The sequence below is a fragment of the Urocitellus parryii genome, assembly GCF_045843805.1.
Source record: "Urocitellus parryii isolate mUroPar1 chromosome 13 unlocalized genomic scaffold, mUroPar1.hap1 SUPER_13_unloc_9, whole genome shotgun sequence".
Lineage (NCBI taxonomy): Eukaryota > Metazoa > Chordata > Mammalia > Rodentia > Sciuridae > Urocitellus > Urocitellus parryii.
The window spans coordinates 2,949,936-2,967,235 of record NW_027551777.1 but is presented as its reverse complement, the minus strand read 5'-3'; the positions used below and the strand labels follow the sequence as shown (position 1 = coordinate 2,967,235).

The 17,300-nt window shown below is 49.6% G+C and overlaps 1 pseudogene; it reads right to left on the bottom strand.

Annotated features, from left to right (window-relative positions):
* The window catches only part of LOC144251480 (E3 ubiquitin-protein ligase RNF213-like), a 70,183-nt pseudogene that overhangs the window by 33,604 nt on the left and 19,279 nt on the right, over positions 1–17,300 (bottom strand).

Below are 17,300 nucleotides of genomic sequence, written 5' to 3'. Positions count from 1 at the left end.
CTAGGAGGGGCCCAATGCCTCAGGCAGAAACAGGTCTCCAGTGACTGCGCCTGTCCCTCCCCTGCACCTTATTGGCCTACATTCCAGAAATGAAGTCCCTGCAATCTGAACAGGAAACTTGGGAAGGCCCCGCACAAAATAGGGATAGTGAGTCTGGTCTGATCAGAAGCTCGAGGTTGCCATCTCTGCCGATGAGAGAGATCATGCATAATGGAGCATGAGCATGATTAAGGACATATTCTTTCCAAAGGGCAGTGTCCCCACTGCACACAGAGTCCAACCTGGCTTTCTGAGCTATCACAGGTGCCCTGAGAGAAGGAAATAAGGAGAGAGGATATGCAACAAAGGCCTGCAGGATGCCATGGCCTCTAGGATGTAGAAGGAGCTGGCGAAACGTTCCTTGGAAAACAGAGCCTACGTTCTCAAGCCCAGGAGAGCTACTGAGGGTGATGTGTGGATTTTCATTCACCTTATGTTATTCATCACAAGCGGAATGTTCAGCAACTTAGTGTTACTAAAAAAAAAAACATCCACAGGTCCTGGGCCCAGGCTGGTGAGTCTGGTCTGATCAGAAGCTCGAGGTTGCAATCTCTGTCGATGAGAGAGATCATGCTGGCCAGCAGAGGGGTGACTGTGCCTTGGACTCGCTTCCAAAGGCTATGCCTGCAGCAGGGGTGGGACAGGGGATAGGGGACAGTGGCTCAGTATCACAGCCAGTGCTGTTCTTGACACCTCCTTCCTCTGTGTCAACAAACCATCTAGCTTACAAGCCAGGGCTGCAAATTGAAGTTTCTATCACTTTTAAGTACAAGAGATTCACAAATGAAATTGTTTTAAGATTAGTTAGCAGGACTGGATAGAACTTAATTCTACATCTAATAACAGTAACTAGTGCCTTGAAAAGGTGAAGAAATATTTGCTGCATTTTTATATAATTTTTTTCAGAACAAGCCTACTAGGTTCTATAAACAAATCAAATAAAGACCAACTTCACTAAAAAAATTAAATGAATATTTTAAGAAAAAAGTAGCTATAGATAAAATATAATAAAGATGAAGAGATCAAACTAAATTTGATACAAAGTTAAATAAGAAAACATGTTTATCTAGAACTCGGCTTTTCTTATAGGTGTTTCTGTAACTAACCCTGAGTACTTTAGACTGACAGTGCTTAATTTGTTGAATTAACTACATCTCATGTTCATGCTAAAATGATATATTTTTTACTCATGATAAAAGACAAGAATTAATAAATATTTGTTTTTGGGGAAAAAAGTGAAGCCCTTTGTAGGGATTTTTTTTTTTTTTCTGGATATATAGTACACAGGATTCTAGAGATAATTTAAAAACATTATACTGAGAAAAAAAAATCCCATTAGGCAAGGATAATGACCTTGACTTAAGGCCCCAGACTAGAACACACACAATGGATGTGGGGGAGGTGGTGAAAGGGGCCCTGGGCCGGAGCAGCTGAGAGCCCTGAAAAGTGCTCCAGAGTAACAGTCACCACAGAGGGTCTCCAAGAGACCAAATTTAAAACAACTTGAGAATCAAAAAAAAAAAAAAAAAATGAAGGCAACAGGCTGCATAACATGATGAACTAAAAACCAGAGGACTCCTGGCATAAAGGACTCCAAGGAGGCTGGCTATCTAGCCCCAAGGGTATATGACATTAAGTCCCGGACACACAGTGCTGGTGAAGTGTCATGACATCCTGCCAGCCTCAGAAATGAGCATTGAGGGTACCATGCAAACAGGTGCAGTTGTTCTTGGGTGTTGCTGGTGACCACGGGGAAGAAACTGGTCTCGGGTGCTGTGGAGACCATGGGGCAGTAAAAAGGGAGGCTGGCAAACCCATCAAGGCCAGAGGAACAGTGGCAAAGGGGCCATGGGACATGGCTTGGACATGTGCTAGGAAAGGGAGACAGACCATTCAGGGAGACAAAAGCAGGTTCAGTTTCTGGGCTCACAAACTTCCTTCAGACAATGTAACTAGGAAAGAAGTCAAGGAGCACTGCAGAGAGAACTTGAAACAGAAAACTTCCTGTGATGAGGAAGCCAGCACCCATGGGCCCTGGCCTCCCAGGACTCTGCCATCGCCCACATTCCCCCTGTGGGCCATGTGGCGCAGCAGGCCTGGAGCCAGGGGGTCAGAAGGGAAGAGCTGGAGGGACCTGGAGAACCTCAGTGGCCTAAGATCATCCTGCCAACAGGTGGTTTCAGACCCTCAGACCCTCCATCTGAGACCCTGAGCAACCCTCCTGTCCCCAGAGCACAGGCTCCTCAAAGGTTGTCTCAAGTCTGAAGAAAAGGGTCATGGTATTATAGGATAATAAATGATTACGGATAATAAATGACAGTCCTGGGTCCTATTTTTGTACTTGCTGTTACTTCAAGCTGTAGGGATGGGAAGATAATTTCTGTTACTTCCCTGAACATAACCATCTCAATTTTAATAACCTTGAATGGCAAACCTGGCTTTGGTTTATGACATGCTGGCAAACATCCTGAGAACAATTTTTTTTAAAGTTTTCTATTATGAAAAAAGTTAAGGACACAAAAGCAGAGAAAGGAAGCCAACCATCCCCATGAGCACCATTCAGGTGGCCAACAATCCACCAAGACCAACATCCAGGTGGCCAATAAACACCCTAGGACCACCACCTGCATGGCCAATAACCCACGCATGCCCACCATCCAGGTCTGTTTTGGGCTCTTGGAGCAAAAACATAGCTCTGCCCCCCGCATAGGTAGAGAAAGAACCACCTGGTGTGCTCCTTCCCCTGGGACGGTATAGTAGGTCCCTGCACTGCCCACTGCTTGCAGTACCTGAAGGTGCCGGCCTCCTGGAGTGCATCCTGGTTCGCAGCCTCTAGCCCCACCCACTCCTTCAGACTGCAGAGCTGGTTCTCTTCTTGCTTCTTTAGAAGGAAGGAGAGGCGCATCTTAGATATCCGCAAGAACGCGGCTGTGAAAAGGCAGAAAGGACATAATTTTGGTACACCTGTGGGCACCAAGTTGGAGGCTCTGCTGTGCTGCTTGACCAGTTATCCCACAGAAGGAAGCTACAGGTCCTCTGGCCAAGCCAACTCTAGAGCAGAATTCATGAGATGTTCTGAGATTCCCGCTATGACAGCTGCATTTGCCAAGCCACAGGAACCTAGAAGGGCAGATCTCCATACTCAGCCACTTGATTCCCACTGCTCAGGAAGGGCTTGCTGGACTAGGATGAGAAGCAGGGACATGACTCATACCACTGCACACACTATCCCTGTTCAAGAGGCTGAGGAGGATGGTGACTCTCCTCATGTTGTGCAGGCAGCTCTCCTGGTCCCTGAGCATCCCCAGGGCACTTTGCACACAGCTCCTCAGCAGTCTGGTGGTGTCCAGGACCTGTGCCTGCCAAGGGAGACAGCACATCGTCTGCTGCTGCCATTTCCAGGGTGGGTGAAAGCTACGCTACCCACACGAGAAGGTGGCCTGGTGTCCACCTGCCCAAATCAACAGTGACCAGTCTCCATGGTAAAGCTGACCTACTGACCTCCCCGGGCTGATCCCAGTGTACTGCCCCACCCCCAGAGGTCCACTGGCAAGGTGATGGCTGACATCACGAATTTGGCCAGTAGTTGAGGGACAGCTCCTAGAGCTAACTAAGAGCCTTCATAAAGAAGGGAAAGGCAGATCTTGTCCTGGTAAGTCCCCTACACTTCCAGCATAAAGAGAAGGCAAGACTCAGCCTGACGCTGGCACAGCTGCCTGTGCTTCTCCAGATCAGCCACCTGCAGCCAACAAGGGAACAGAGGAGAACTCACATCACTGCCCCGCAGGTCAGCGGTATCCCATTCCATCTCCTCAGAAACTTCCTTTTTCATTTCCATTTCTGCTACCTCCCCTGACTTGCTGGTCTCTGCCTCCATCACCTCCTCCTGGTTGCCTTTCGCTGCAAATGAAGGGAACACAATCAAGTCACCACTTGGAGAAGGAAAGGGGTGGGTAGTACCAGGTCTGTGCCTAGGCTGAGCCTCACCAGGGTTTCCTGTCCCAAGCTTCATTGGTAGCTTCAGTTAAGGGGACATCCATCATCCACTAGTCAGGTGCCCCACAGCCTGGGCTGAGGGCTGGCACATGACCCACAGCACACCAGCTGATACACTAGATGCTGCTCCTTGGCCTTCCCAAGGCTCTGGTTATGTGGACCATGAGCCAGGCAGTTCAGTGCCACATTCTGAGTTCCTGCTGCAGGCAGGTGCCAAGACTCAAAGGTGACTCAAATGTGGCAGCCCTGACTCCAGCTTCACAGGAGGCTGCCTAACTTGGCACCTTTCACCTGCCTTTCTGCCCCCACCTCTGCAGTCTGCCACCTTGCAACTCACACTTTAGGCTGCCTCCTGGCATGAACAGCTGGCTAATGGTGACACTCTGCAGCTTAGTCACATCAGCAGCCATGACTGTGGACCTTCGGAGGTCATCAATCTGCACAGACTGCCACAGCCCTGTGAAGAACAAAGCCACCGAGTCTTCTCACATCTTTCTGCTTTCTTCTTGTCTGTCATGAGTAGGGGCACACCTCTGTCCAGATGCTCAATCACTCTACTGTCAGAGTGATGATCGGTACCTCAAAGCCTACATCCCTGAACACACCAAAACCCATCAGACCCCCTACATCACATCAGCACTCTCACCATCAACATGGGTGTTGAGGCTGATTTATGTAGTCATGCAAAGTCTCCATGGATCCTGTTCACAGTTCTTTACATTCATCTTACCATACTTACTGTCCCATAATTAGAAAGTGCTGCAAAGTGCTGACAGTTTGACTTTCCATCTATAAAATTATTAAACTTGTTTCCCTCTTTCCAAAATATCAATTGTCTTACATAAGCCAACCGATGACCTTCCACAGAAAAAGGGATGGACTGATTTGAACACAGTACTTTCCCAGGAACATGCAAAAGAGTCAGCACTAGGGCTGGTGTGAAAGGGGAAGATCTCTGAGTCATTTGTATAATGAAGAGTGGGAGCAGGAGTGTGTCCTGTGCACTCCTGAGGTAGACCAAGCCATGCTGACACAGCAGCAGCAAGTCCCAGAGTGATGGCTGTGAACAGTGAGCCCAGAGAAGCCCGGAGACAGATGGGGTTGGTGTCTGACCTAGATACAGTATGGGACCCCAAGAGGCAGCCCAGATATACTTAAAGACAGTCACTCATCTTTTGGCCCTACCTCCATGGAATCCCACGTAGGATGCCCTGTTCCTCATCCAGGACAGTTTTGTGATGAAATAGAAGAAGACGCAGCCCTGAGTTCCTTGTATTTTGTTTATTTCATTAATCGCAGAATACCTATTGAGAAAACAAAAATCAAAACAAAGCAAGCAATGGAGCAAAAGCTAAGGTGTGAGATGGCTGCCTCATCCCAAGAGCTGTTGGGACTTTACCACATTCCACACAATTCCAGGGGCCACCACAACTCTCATGAGAGGAGAAGGGTGGCTTCCAATTGGCAGGATCACTTCCTACCTCTCAGGGCTGATCAGAATCCCCACCCGCCCTGCAGGTCTCAGAGCACCCACATGCCAGAGGTTGGGGCTTTCTGGCCTTCCCATTTTGAGAAAGTACAGTGTGGTACAGTGGCCCTTGCACACCCAGTGGCCGCAGCCCACCTCCCTATAGGATCTGGCTAGGCCTTAACTTGTACTAGGCTCCCAGTGCTTTAAAGGGGCAGAAGTCACTCTTAATTACATGAGGTAACAGAACACAGCAATTATGAAAGCAACAGATTTATGAACACCACAAAAATGTTCAATAAATATTAATTTATTTATATAGTCTTACTGCCCTTAAACTTATGATAAGTTCTTTTCTTTTTTTTTTTTTTTTTTTTTTTTAGGCAGTACTGGGGATCAAACCTAGGACCTCAGACATGCTAGGCAAGTGCTGTACCACCAAGCTAAATCCCAGACTGAACTTTAATTTTAATTATGTGATTCAAAATCAAAATGATCAAAAAAGGACTGTAAATGACTGCACACACAGCTTTAACATATTCTCCTAAATACTACAAAAATTCCATTATTGACAGGTCTTGCATTCCACAATTTCTGTGCCATTACTGGCCTTTTCCTTCATGCTTTACTCTCTAGCTTCTCTAGTCCATGTCAGGAGCTGGGAGGGAGAGTCATTCTTATTTCCACACTGTTTTCATGGAAAAAATTCTTCAGGATGTCCTGGGGAGATTGTGGCTTCTTATTTTTCCTAGAAAACTGCTGAGAACATACTTAGCTGATGCAATGAGCTGAGCACTGTGAGTGCCATCATCAAAATCCATCTGGACAATGAGGATTTCATGTCTGGCTGTCTTCATTAAGCTGCTTCTGAAAGAAAAAGAGAATCACCCAAGTGAGTCCACTGTCCTAAAACATGGGCAGCCACAGCTCAGGAGGCTAAGGTAGGAGGGTCACCAGTTCCAGACTAGCCTCAGCAACACAGCCAGATCCTATCTCAGAAGTAATAATAATAAAAATTAGGGCTGGGGATGTGGCTCAGTGGTAGAGCATCCCTGGGTTCAATCCCCAGCACAAGCAATAAAAACAAACAAACAAACAAACAAAAAAAACATGAATCATAACACTCCACAAAGTGAAGGGAAACACAGGCCATGCAGAATCCAGCATCCAGGTGGGGTCTCCCTCCACAAGGTGAGGATGCAATCCACTGGAGAAGAAAAGGGCCACACAGTGCTCAGGGGCCCTTTTACAGGTGTCTTACAACTGGGGCCAGAGGGGCATTCAAGGAGGCTGAGCAATGAGCCTCCATAGTACTCAGAGTTCCTTACAAGTGGTTACCATACCCTGGCATGCGATACCACGTTCCCAGGGCAGGGGCCAAGGGTGATGGGCAGGCAGGGCGCCTCACCGGACTTCCTTGAGGAATGAGTACTCAGTGTCAAACTGCTGCAGTGACAGGATCACAGGCTTAGGGGCCAAGCCCTTCACCTCTGCCCCTAGAGCTTCGCAGTCATAGTTGGTCAGCAGTCTGGAGAAGGTGGTGACCTGCAACATGGGCACACAAGCAATCAGCTGAATTTAAGCAAGAACACAGAGCACCGGGTCAGAACCCAGGGCCAGTGGGCACTCAGACACAAAGAAGCCCAACCCAGAGTAGTTTTTATATACAAGGAGTGGCTGAGGCAAGCAGAACCTCCAGGGTCAACAGATGGCTGAGAGAAGACTTGCCCTGACTAAAAGATGCTTCGATCTCCTCCTGAGATGTCAATGTCTCTCTTCTTGCTTTTTTCCCTACCAAAATAGACTTATCCTCATTTTGCCTAACATGGAGGGGACATACCGGTTTTCCTTCCTTTAGGGCTCAGCACAATGCCATTTCTTCTTGTAATCTTATTTCATGCTATCAGGAGTTAGCCACTGGCAATGCTCCCTACCCTCAATAGTTCTCCATTCTCTGCCATGGACCACACCCCATAGTGCAAACCCAGACATCACCAGGCACATAGGACCACAGCTCTCCAGACCCCATTGTTTTTGTACCAGGGATTGAATGCAGTGGTGTCTAACCACTGAGCAATAATCCAACCCTTCTTTTTAGTTTTTATTTTGAGACAGGGACTTGCTAAGTTACTTAGGGCCTCCATAAGTTGCTGAGGCTGGCTTTGAACTCTCAATCCTCTTGCCTCAGCCTCCCAAGCCACTGGGATTATAGGCATGTGCCACTCCACCTAGATCTAGTCCCCTTCTCTGGGCCTGTCCATACTGACAAGCTTCCTATTCCTACATCCAACCACACAACAGACATCAAACCTATTCAAAACAGATGTCACTACTGGATCCCAAACCCATCGTTCCTTCCTGGGGTCTCCATGATGATAGCACAAAGCTACAGTGAGCTCAGGAAGGCTGTCCTCCACCTCCTGCCACCCTCCATGGAATTGATGATTAGCCCACCCATGCTGCCAGCTAACCATTTGCAGTTTGTACCATGCCAGAACTTCCTGACAGATCTATCCTCTCAATGTCACTCTCTTACTCCACTGTCTTTCCATCACCCAGTCATTGGGGCATGTCTACGTACACTTTCATTCATAGCTCCTCTCTGTGCAGTCAAGACCAAGCTCAAGGCTATCCACAAGGCCCTCCACATGTCTCTCCACCTATCCCATCCCCACAACCCAGCACTCAAGCTTGAATTTCAAGCTCTGTCAGCAGTTCCTTCCTGGTCTCCTGCACAGATGCAAATTCAGACTCGACACCTGTGCCCCAAGGATCCCTCTGCCTCTGACACATACCCAGCCAGCCCTCACAGCGGGCCGGTGTCTTTTAAGGAGAACCAACCTCGTCCATTACTCTTAGGCTGTCCAAGAATGAGAAGCAGGCCAATCACTTATAACAGGGTGGGCCCAGTGAACACTGCCTAGTGCTGCTGTCAGAGGAGAGCTCTGCTCACAAACAGGTGAGAGAGACCAAAATAGACTTATCCTCATTTTGCCTAACATGGAGGGGACATACCGGTTTTCCTTCTGAACAGTGCCTTAAATGGAGTTGAGACCTTCTGGCACCAGAGAGCAAGGGCTCTTGGGTGAAAGAAAAAGGAAAGGCTATGGGGGCAGTCACCTCTGTGAAAATGGCGTGGCGCTCCAGGTCCAGATTGTGAAGTTGGGCCAGGAGGAAATCTGCAAAGGAGTGGTGCTGCTGATTGTTCCAGTATTCCCGGGACAGGGTCTGTGCAGCAAATGAACCTAGTGTGGAGGTGCTCAGCCCCACCACAGCATCTGGTGTGGCACAGTCCAGCAGGATCAGCTTGGCCTCCTCAGATACTCTGTGATACAGCTCCTGTGTCAGGTCCCCGGGGCCCTGCCTCTCCACAGCCTGCAGCACCACAGAGGCACAGGCGTCAGAGTGGTAGCCGATGAAGACGTCAGCAGGGCTGTACTTGTGCCCAGCCAGGAACTGATGGGCCTTCACGTCAGCAAACTGCTCTGCCCACTGCATGAGCTCTTGCACAATGCTTTTCTGCCACCCCTGCAGCACCAAGCTGAGGTCCAGGTAGTGCTTCTCCAGCCGGTTAATGAGGGGCACGGGGAACTGCTCGTACACCACATTTTTCTCCTCAATGACAATCAGACGGAAGTCAGGGTGGACCCGACACTTGACGTGATGGGTGCCGAGCCCGAGGTCCACGTACTTCTGGCCCCCAAGGTAGACGTAGTACTGGTTGAGCGCATCGTACAGACTCTCATAGAGGTGCTGCAGGTTCAGCAGCACCACCATCTTGCCAGTCTCCATGCAGATCTTCACCCGATTGATGTTTCTGCAGATCTGGGTGTACTCCTGGTCCCAGGGAAAACTGGAACCAAAGATGATCTCGGGGTGCTGGTCCTCACTGAAGAATAACTGCTGCAGGATCTGCAGGGCCACATAGTTTTTGGTCAGTATGAGCAAGTAGCGGGATTCAGCTTCTTCCAGTTCCCCTACTGCTGGGAGTATGTTCTGCATACTCCCACAAATGTTCTGCTTGATGAGCTCCAGGGTGCTGACCTCTTCCACATACCCGGCCTCAGATAAACTGGCCATGAAGATGTCCAAAGCGGGGATGTCATCTTTGCCACTGAAGTTCTGAAGGACTGCATGTGCAATATCCTGTGGAGAAGGCTTCTTGTTAGATGCTCTGGTGGTGGCGAAGACCATCTTGATGAGGCTATAGTAGTCACGAAGCCCAAAGAATTCCTTGTTCTGCCTGATGCACACTGTTTCATAGGCCTTGGCAAAAGGAGCAAAGTACCCTCGGACCCTGTCCTGCACCAGGCTGTCTGAAGAGCAGATCCCTCTGGCACTCTCTATGAGCTCCTTCTCACTGGGGCTGCCGCGGGACACAAAGATGCCCCGGTTCATCTTGGCAGGGTCGAGGGCCCAGTTGGAAATACCTATGAAGCCGAATTTTTGGTGGGGGGAAGGATCACCTTCAATGCACCCGTCTTCCAGCAGTGGGTGCAGAGCCTTCAGGGGCATTTTGGGGGAATCTTCTGCCAAGCCGACCTCATCCAACACCACCACAGGCACGTACTGCTGCAGGTCCTTCCCCTGCTGGAAGCGAGCACACTGCTTGAAGGTGTTTATGATGCCCTGTGGGGTGCACTGGGGGCTACACTGGAACGACACCAGATGGACCTGCTTCAGGCTGCGGAACAGAGCGGAGTGTGCGGCCTGGCCTTGCATGGCATCTGCCACGATGGTCTTGGCAAGAGATTTGGAGCTGCCAGGCTTTCCCACCAGGAAGAGGGGTATCTTTAGCTCAATGCAGATGATCATCATGAAGACATTCTCCTTCAGAGCCAAGTTCCCTGCTATGGTTTTCCTCAGAGGCACCCCACTCAGGAAAAGATCCTGTGCATGTGTGATCTCGTCCAGGATGACCCTGCCGTCGTCATATGGTCCTGGAAAATACCTGCAAATGGCTCTGCGGTAGGACTCCTTCTCCTTTAGGGAGGCATGGTAACAGACCCCCACAGCCATCACCAGGGACCAGAGGATGGGGTCTCTCCTGAAGTTATTTTTGCTGACACTTTTCTCACAGAGAAAGGTGTTCAGCTTCACCAAGAGCATCTCACTGCGGCCATGAAACCATGTGAACACCTTCACACAGCGCTCCACATCCCAGAGGCTGACGAAACTGCACTCACTTTCAGTGTTTCTCATGAACCTCTGAGAGGCAGAGAGCACTTCCGTGATTACATGAGTCTCGTCCTCGCTGATCCTGACGTGGTCCACCAGTCTCTGCACAATCTGTTGGATGTAGAGCTTTTCAGTAGTGTCATTCAGTTGCCCAAAGTCCCACACTAGAGGAATTAGGCTCGGGGGCAGGGCGTGGACACGGTACACCAGCTGCCTGAGGGGAATGGAGCCCAGCCTGTCTGCTGTCTCCTCTGCACTGACCCTGTACCCCAAACCAGCTGACTCCAGACAGCAGATGGTTTCCTGGGAGTGCTTCCTGTAAGGGTTGCAGGCAGCTATGATGTGCAAGCCTGAGTCCTTCTCCAGGGGCTGGCCATCCATGGTCTGGTCACACAAGACTTCCTTGATACAGCTTATGGCTTCTGTTGTGTTGGCTTCATCAAAGAACAAGATGGTGTCCAACTGGTGTTGGTCCTTATTGGATAAGGCAGTTTTCTCAGCCTCCAAGACTTTGGAGTGGATCATGGCTGCAGTTGTTCCTCCATGAACCTTGACTAACATCATGGTCTCAGCCTGAGTACCTGCACGCCGCAGATCACTAAGGAACTTAATGAGCCTGGTTTTCCCACAGCCTGTTTCTCCCATGATGATAACTGGGATCCCACAGTGGAATCGCATCTCAATGGCCAGAATCTTGAGCATGTTGTCCATTGTAAGCTCATATGTTTCATCAGGGTCAAAGGCCTGAGGAATTCCTAGTGGCCGGCAGAGTCTCAAGAGTTTCTCGTGTCTGGGCAGGTTATCAAAGTCAACATTGAAGGGCACGCCTTGAAGCAACAGCCCCTTGTACAGTTCTTCTGTCATGACATCTTTCTTGATTATCTTCCCATTGAGATGGTTGATGGCGTCAACACTGCCATTCTCATTGGGCTGAAGACGGAAGCCTATGAATGTCATGGTCTCACGGTCACCATTGAAGAATACATATGGGTGAGGCTCTGACTCCCACCTGAAGTGAAGGGGGTGAGCTCTTCCTCATCAACCCCATCCATGGTGACCATGTGCTTCCCTGGGCTCTGGTCAGAGATATGAAGCGTTGGTGTGGCAAAGTCTCTTGCCATGAAGATCATGAAGGTGACCAAAAATTCTTGAAGCCTAGTAGTGTAAATCCAGTAAAGCCTGGATTACAGAACATACAGGCCTCACAGTCCTTGAGCTGACAGTTGAGGAACCGAGCAAAGTTCTGGAGCTCTGACCAGGAGGGGTTGATGACCCCACAATATATGAGGAGGTGCTGGATGCTCTCCTCTGGGGTACCTTCAACAGAGCCTGCTTGGTATTGAAATGTGTCTAGGTTTTGTTTTTGATGGAATCTTTTTAAATATTGGTAAGATCTTTGGAAAGTGGCACTGCGGAATTCTCTCTCGTCCATTCCAAGCTCTCTGAAGCTTCTCTCAGGGCTCAGCTCCAAGGCTATCACTTCTTTGGGAGGTCTGCAGGTGACTCTGGGGAAGATGTCAAGAAAACTAAACTGGGGGGCATGTGGATTCTGCAAAGGAGAGACATAAATATAAGTTAGAACTTGATTTCCTGAAAGATGCCCATATATATTAACCCTCCACGCGATCTACTCAGGATCGGCCTTTATGAAAACAATCACTTAAATACACAGTGATTGTTTGCATTCTGCAGCCTCTCATTCACAGAGGCTGGCATCTGCACCTTAGAGTATTAAAGAAGCTCAACTACAGTAGCTGTATTATTAACCAGGAATCCATTTCCAACCCAGCCTCCTGTGGCATGATCTCTCCTCCAAGCACGAACACATGTGCGACCATAGAACTCCCACCAGCTAATGGCTTTCTGTGTGCAAAGTCACCCTGCTATCTTAACTGGCAGTAAAAGAGACAATGGCCATCAACAGAGGAATCTCCTGAACACTCAGCATGGGTGAGACTCAACCCAGACACAGCATGGATCTGACAGATCCAGACAAATGCAAGACGCTGCCAATCAATAAATACGAGAGCATTCTCATTCCAGACATCATTAAGATCTAAGTCTAAGCATGCATTTCGCCTTACATATACTCGCTGCTCCCTGAACATGAAAGTGGGAAAACAATTAAGATGTGTCAACTCAGGCCATATGCCACAGCAGCAAAGGTGTGCTGTGATCACCTGCAAATGCCCTGTGTGCTTACCAGCTTTACAGACCTCTTTGGCAGTACTGAATTTCCTACTGGGATTTCAATGATATATAAATGGCATGGGTTCCGAAGCCACATTTTCCCACTTATATCCATTAGGTATTGTAAAATGAGGAGTTTGAAAAGAAAAACCCAAGTTCCAGTCTGTACCTAAAGACAGAGAAGCGTGGGTTGAAAATACACAAATGCCAACCATTTCTTCCAACGCCCAGGACAATCCTGTCTTGTTCCTGAAGAGAAGGGTACTGACGACAGGTAGGTGTAAAAAGAAGGGACTCTTCATACAGGGAGAAGCAAGTGGGGCCCTTGGAATTACAACTTCTGATGTGGCCATTCAGCTGCCATATAGGTACTTACCGAAGCAGTCACATCAAAGTGGAATATCATAGGTGTTTTCCAAAACTGAGCATCCCAGAAAGATAGGAGGGAGCCCAGGATGCGGCCCTCATCCACCTGAGTGTCAGTCAACCGAACAATCTTTAAAGGCACCTTTTCACTGTTTAACTTCTTTTTCAGTTTTTCATGCAATCTGTTCACATAGAGAAACTTCCCTGTAATGTTAAAATAAGGAAATTAGATCCCAAGCCCATGGACCAAGAGGAACAGAATCCAGAGAGATTAGAAGTTACTTCTTAGGCAAGAGCAGTGGCATACTCTTGTAATCCCAGGAGCTTGGGAGGCTGAGGTAGGAAGATTGCAAATTCAAGGCCAGCCTCAGCAACTTAGTGAGGCCCTAAACAACTTAGTGAGACCATGTCTCAAAATAAAAAATAAAAAAGGCTGAGGATATGGCTCAGTGATAGGGCACCCCTGAGGTAAATCCCCATTAAAAAAAAAAAAAAAAACAGTTACTTCTCTATGTAAAAATCAAAACTGATGCAATGGAACATCAGATTAGAGCACAATTGCACCATGAAGCCAGAGTCCCTAGCTGTCACCCACTCAGCATCCTGGCATTCTCCATGATGACGGCAGTGGAAGTGAAATAATGTAAAAGCAGAGGTATGTCCCGAGCAGGGAGGGGAGGGCAGGTTTTGTCCTGACAGGGCACAGTGATGCTCATGGGATGAAATCAACAGAATGGAAGTCACCACCTCTTATTAAGGACACATGACAGTGACTGAAGGGAGGGTGCAAAGCACTCTTCTTCTGGAGCCAGAGCAGCTATGCCTCCTCTGATCACATCAATGTGACCCAGAAGAGGTCAAGAGTTTACACAAGAAAAAAGTGACCTGCAGAGAAGTCCATCCAAGGAGGAGCTGGGCTCCCGGGAACTACAACCTGGGTGGAAAGGGGGCCCCTTCTAGAGGAAGTACTGACTGCTGGGAGTCAGACCCTCCTGAGACTCACTTTCCCACCTGCAGAGGGGTGTCATCTGAGGTGCCCACTGTTTCAGAGGCAGGGGTCATTGAGAAGCCCTGAGAGACTGCCTGCCCACCCCAGCGCTCTCATTACCAACTCCGGCTCTCTCTGAGGCCACGAACCCCACACACATGCGGTCTCTGAACACAGCTGCTGCCGACAGGGTCTGTGCTGGGACCTGGTAGTGATGTGCCAAGTAGGCCTGGATGGCATGGAGGGGTGCCTGGGGGATGAGGTAGTCTTTGTACTGGCTGAAGGCTGAGGGCAGGTAGCAGCATTCCTGTGCCGCGTCGCAGACCACCACCAGCTGGTAGTCCTCCCGGGGACACTGTGTGCACAGGCTGTGGAAAAGGGCCTCTGCCTGGCAGGCCACCTCGTAGCTCAGCTGATCTGCAAACAGCAGGCTGTAGACCTGGTGCCCCTGGGAAACTGGGGCCAGGCAGCAGTGCAGGAACAGGGCAACCTCCTCAAATGTGGTCCCTGGGGTGCAAAGTAGCACCTCATCGAAAGTGGGCAGGGGCTGGCCTGGGGCTTGCATGTAGATGGCCAAGGTAGCCAACAGCACCTCAGAATGGCCACACAAGACCAGGTTGGGCTGGCCAGCCTGCAGGCCCATGGGGAGAGACCGTTCCACAGGAGGCCCACTCATCCTGGCCAGGCGAGCCAGACAATGGCCCAGGGCCTCCAGGTCCAGGCAGCCAGGCAGAAAGACACTCATGCTCTCCAGGGACTGTTCCATGATGGCCCTCAGCTTGGTCACCAGGCTGATCTCAGCGGATTGCAATGGAGGTAATTTTTCCATCACTGTCCTCACGTGGTGTCTGGGGGCCTCATTGAACCCCTCGGTGGCCCTTAAGACGTCAGCTGGGGTGCAGTTGACTTTGATGAAGGACAGCATCATGAGGGCAGCTTCACTGGGACTCTGCTTCCTGAGCTCGGTGCTCAGGAGGACCAGCTGCTCGGCCGTGTAGAAGTTGAGGTAGAAATGCTCCCTGCGCTTTCTGCTCACCAGCTCCTTCCAGTCATTCAGGAAGTGCTTGATCTGCCTGCAGAGGGCTTCCAGGAGCCGGGTGACGTCCCCACTCTCTGTCAACTGGCTTACCAACTCCAAGTGGAAGTCCATGCAGATGAAGACACCATTCCTGGGGCAGCAGGAGACCTTGGCAGTCCATGCCCGGAACAGCATGTTTCCCGCAGAGTATAGGTTCAGGAAGGCTTGCATGAGCCGCTGCACATGGCAGAATAACTGGGGGAAACAAGGGCATAAGGCAGATGTCACAGTGAGCTACTGCAGGGGGACATGCTAATCTAGACACACATGGGTTCTAAGTCAAGGGTTTGGGGTTCACTTCTCCTTCAGGGTCACTGGGAAACACGAAAAGCCTAGGAAGAGGGCAGCTACCTTCAGGAAGAGATCATGTGGCAGATAAGAATGTTGACTGTGGGCTGGGCTGGTCTCAGTGGTAGAGCACTTGCCTAGTATGTGCCAGAATCTGGCTCTATGGCTGCACTGGAGGAAAAATTGTCTACTGTGAAGTGCAAATAAACTGTAAGGAAAGAACCTATAACAGGAGAGAGAGAGAGAGAGAGAGAGAGAGAGAGAGAGAGAGAGAGAGAGAGAGAGAGAGAAAGGGGGGAAGAGAAAGAGAGAGAGACTATTATAAAAACCAACAACCTATATCTACAATTATTTTAGGGTTTTTTTGGTTTATTTTTTTGAGGGGTGGTTGTTACCAGGGATTGAACCCAGGGTGTTATACCATTGAGTTATGTCCCCAGCCCTTTTTCATTTTGTGACAGGATCTCACTAAGTTGCTGACACTCTTCCTGACTCCGTCCTGAGCCACTGGTATTACAGGCATGTGCCCCACCACACCTGGCTCAGTTACTTTAGTTTTGATGAAGAGTGCCCATTAGAATATTGAGGTGTTTGACTTTGCCAATTTACAGAGTAAATTAAGCCATTCATACTTCTTCTCAGAACTATCTACTTGGTCACCTCCTGCTAAATGCAGCTGATTAACCACCAGTGGTGACAAATCTTAAGGATGCCTCCAGGGCCTCCAGGGCCTGTCCCACCTCATATGTGGCTCCAGGCAAGGTGTACCCTGCAGACCCACCAGCTCCACTCTCTGGAGCCACTCTGTCCACCAGAAGCTAACCCCTGCCCCTTCCCCTTTGCAGGAAGCAGGGCAGTGAGCATGCCCAGCCTGAGGCAACAGGGCACCTGCTCACCTCAGAAAACCTCTCCACTTCCATATTCTTGTGGTCTTTCTTGCCAGACATCAGTATCAGCTTGTTTAAAAGATCCTTCAGCTCTTCCAAAGTGTAGGAGCGCTCTGGCTCCAGGCCACTGTGACCCCCAGGGAGGATCAGGTGCAGGATGGCATCTGGGGAGATCTGGGAGGCAAACCATGATTAGAAGCCATTTTCTCGTGTCTAAAATGCTGACTCTGCAGCAGGCCAGTGCATGCTACCAACACTGCACCTGGAATCTGGGCGGGCTCACCTTCTGGTCACCTGTGGGTGCCCTGATCTCATAGATGCCTCTGCTGTTGATTGCTGTGGCCAGGGACAGGGACGAGAGCTCAATGGACCCATGGCTTTTCTTCACTGTCTTCAGCCACTCCAAGTTCCTGGCAGAATCTTGCTGTTGGAACAAAAGCAGAGAATATGGGCCAGTGTTCAAATGACTATCTTCCTGGATGTCCTCCTCCTGCCTCTGCCCTTGCTGGGCAAACTCCAGCCACCCTCCTCTAGGGCTCCAGGCATAACTTCTTGCCTGAGGCTGCCTCAGGTACCCCTGGCTGTTCCCTCAGGACCCTGCCTGTTCCTCAGGACCCTGACCACTCATTGTGGCTGCACTGGTGCCAGGTTTCTAGCTGACACTTAGAATGCACTTGGCCTGCACTTATGGTTGATTGGTAAGATAGCCACAGGCCGTGCTCTCTGGTGGCAGGCCACCATCCTCCTGGGTTCCCAGAACAAAGACCCTCTGAGGAGAGATGGTTGACTGAACAGGAGCCGTAAGTTCTTAATGTCTTGTCA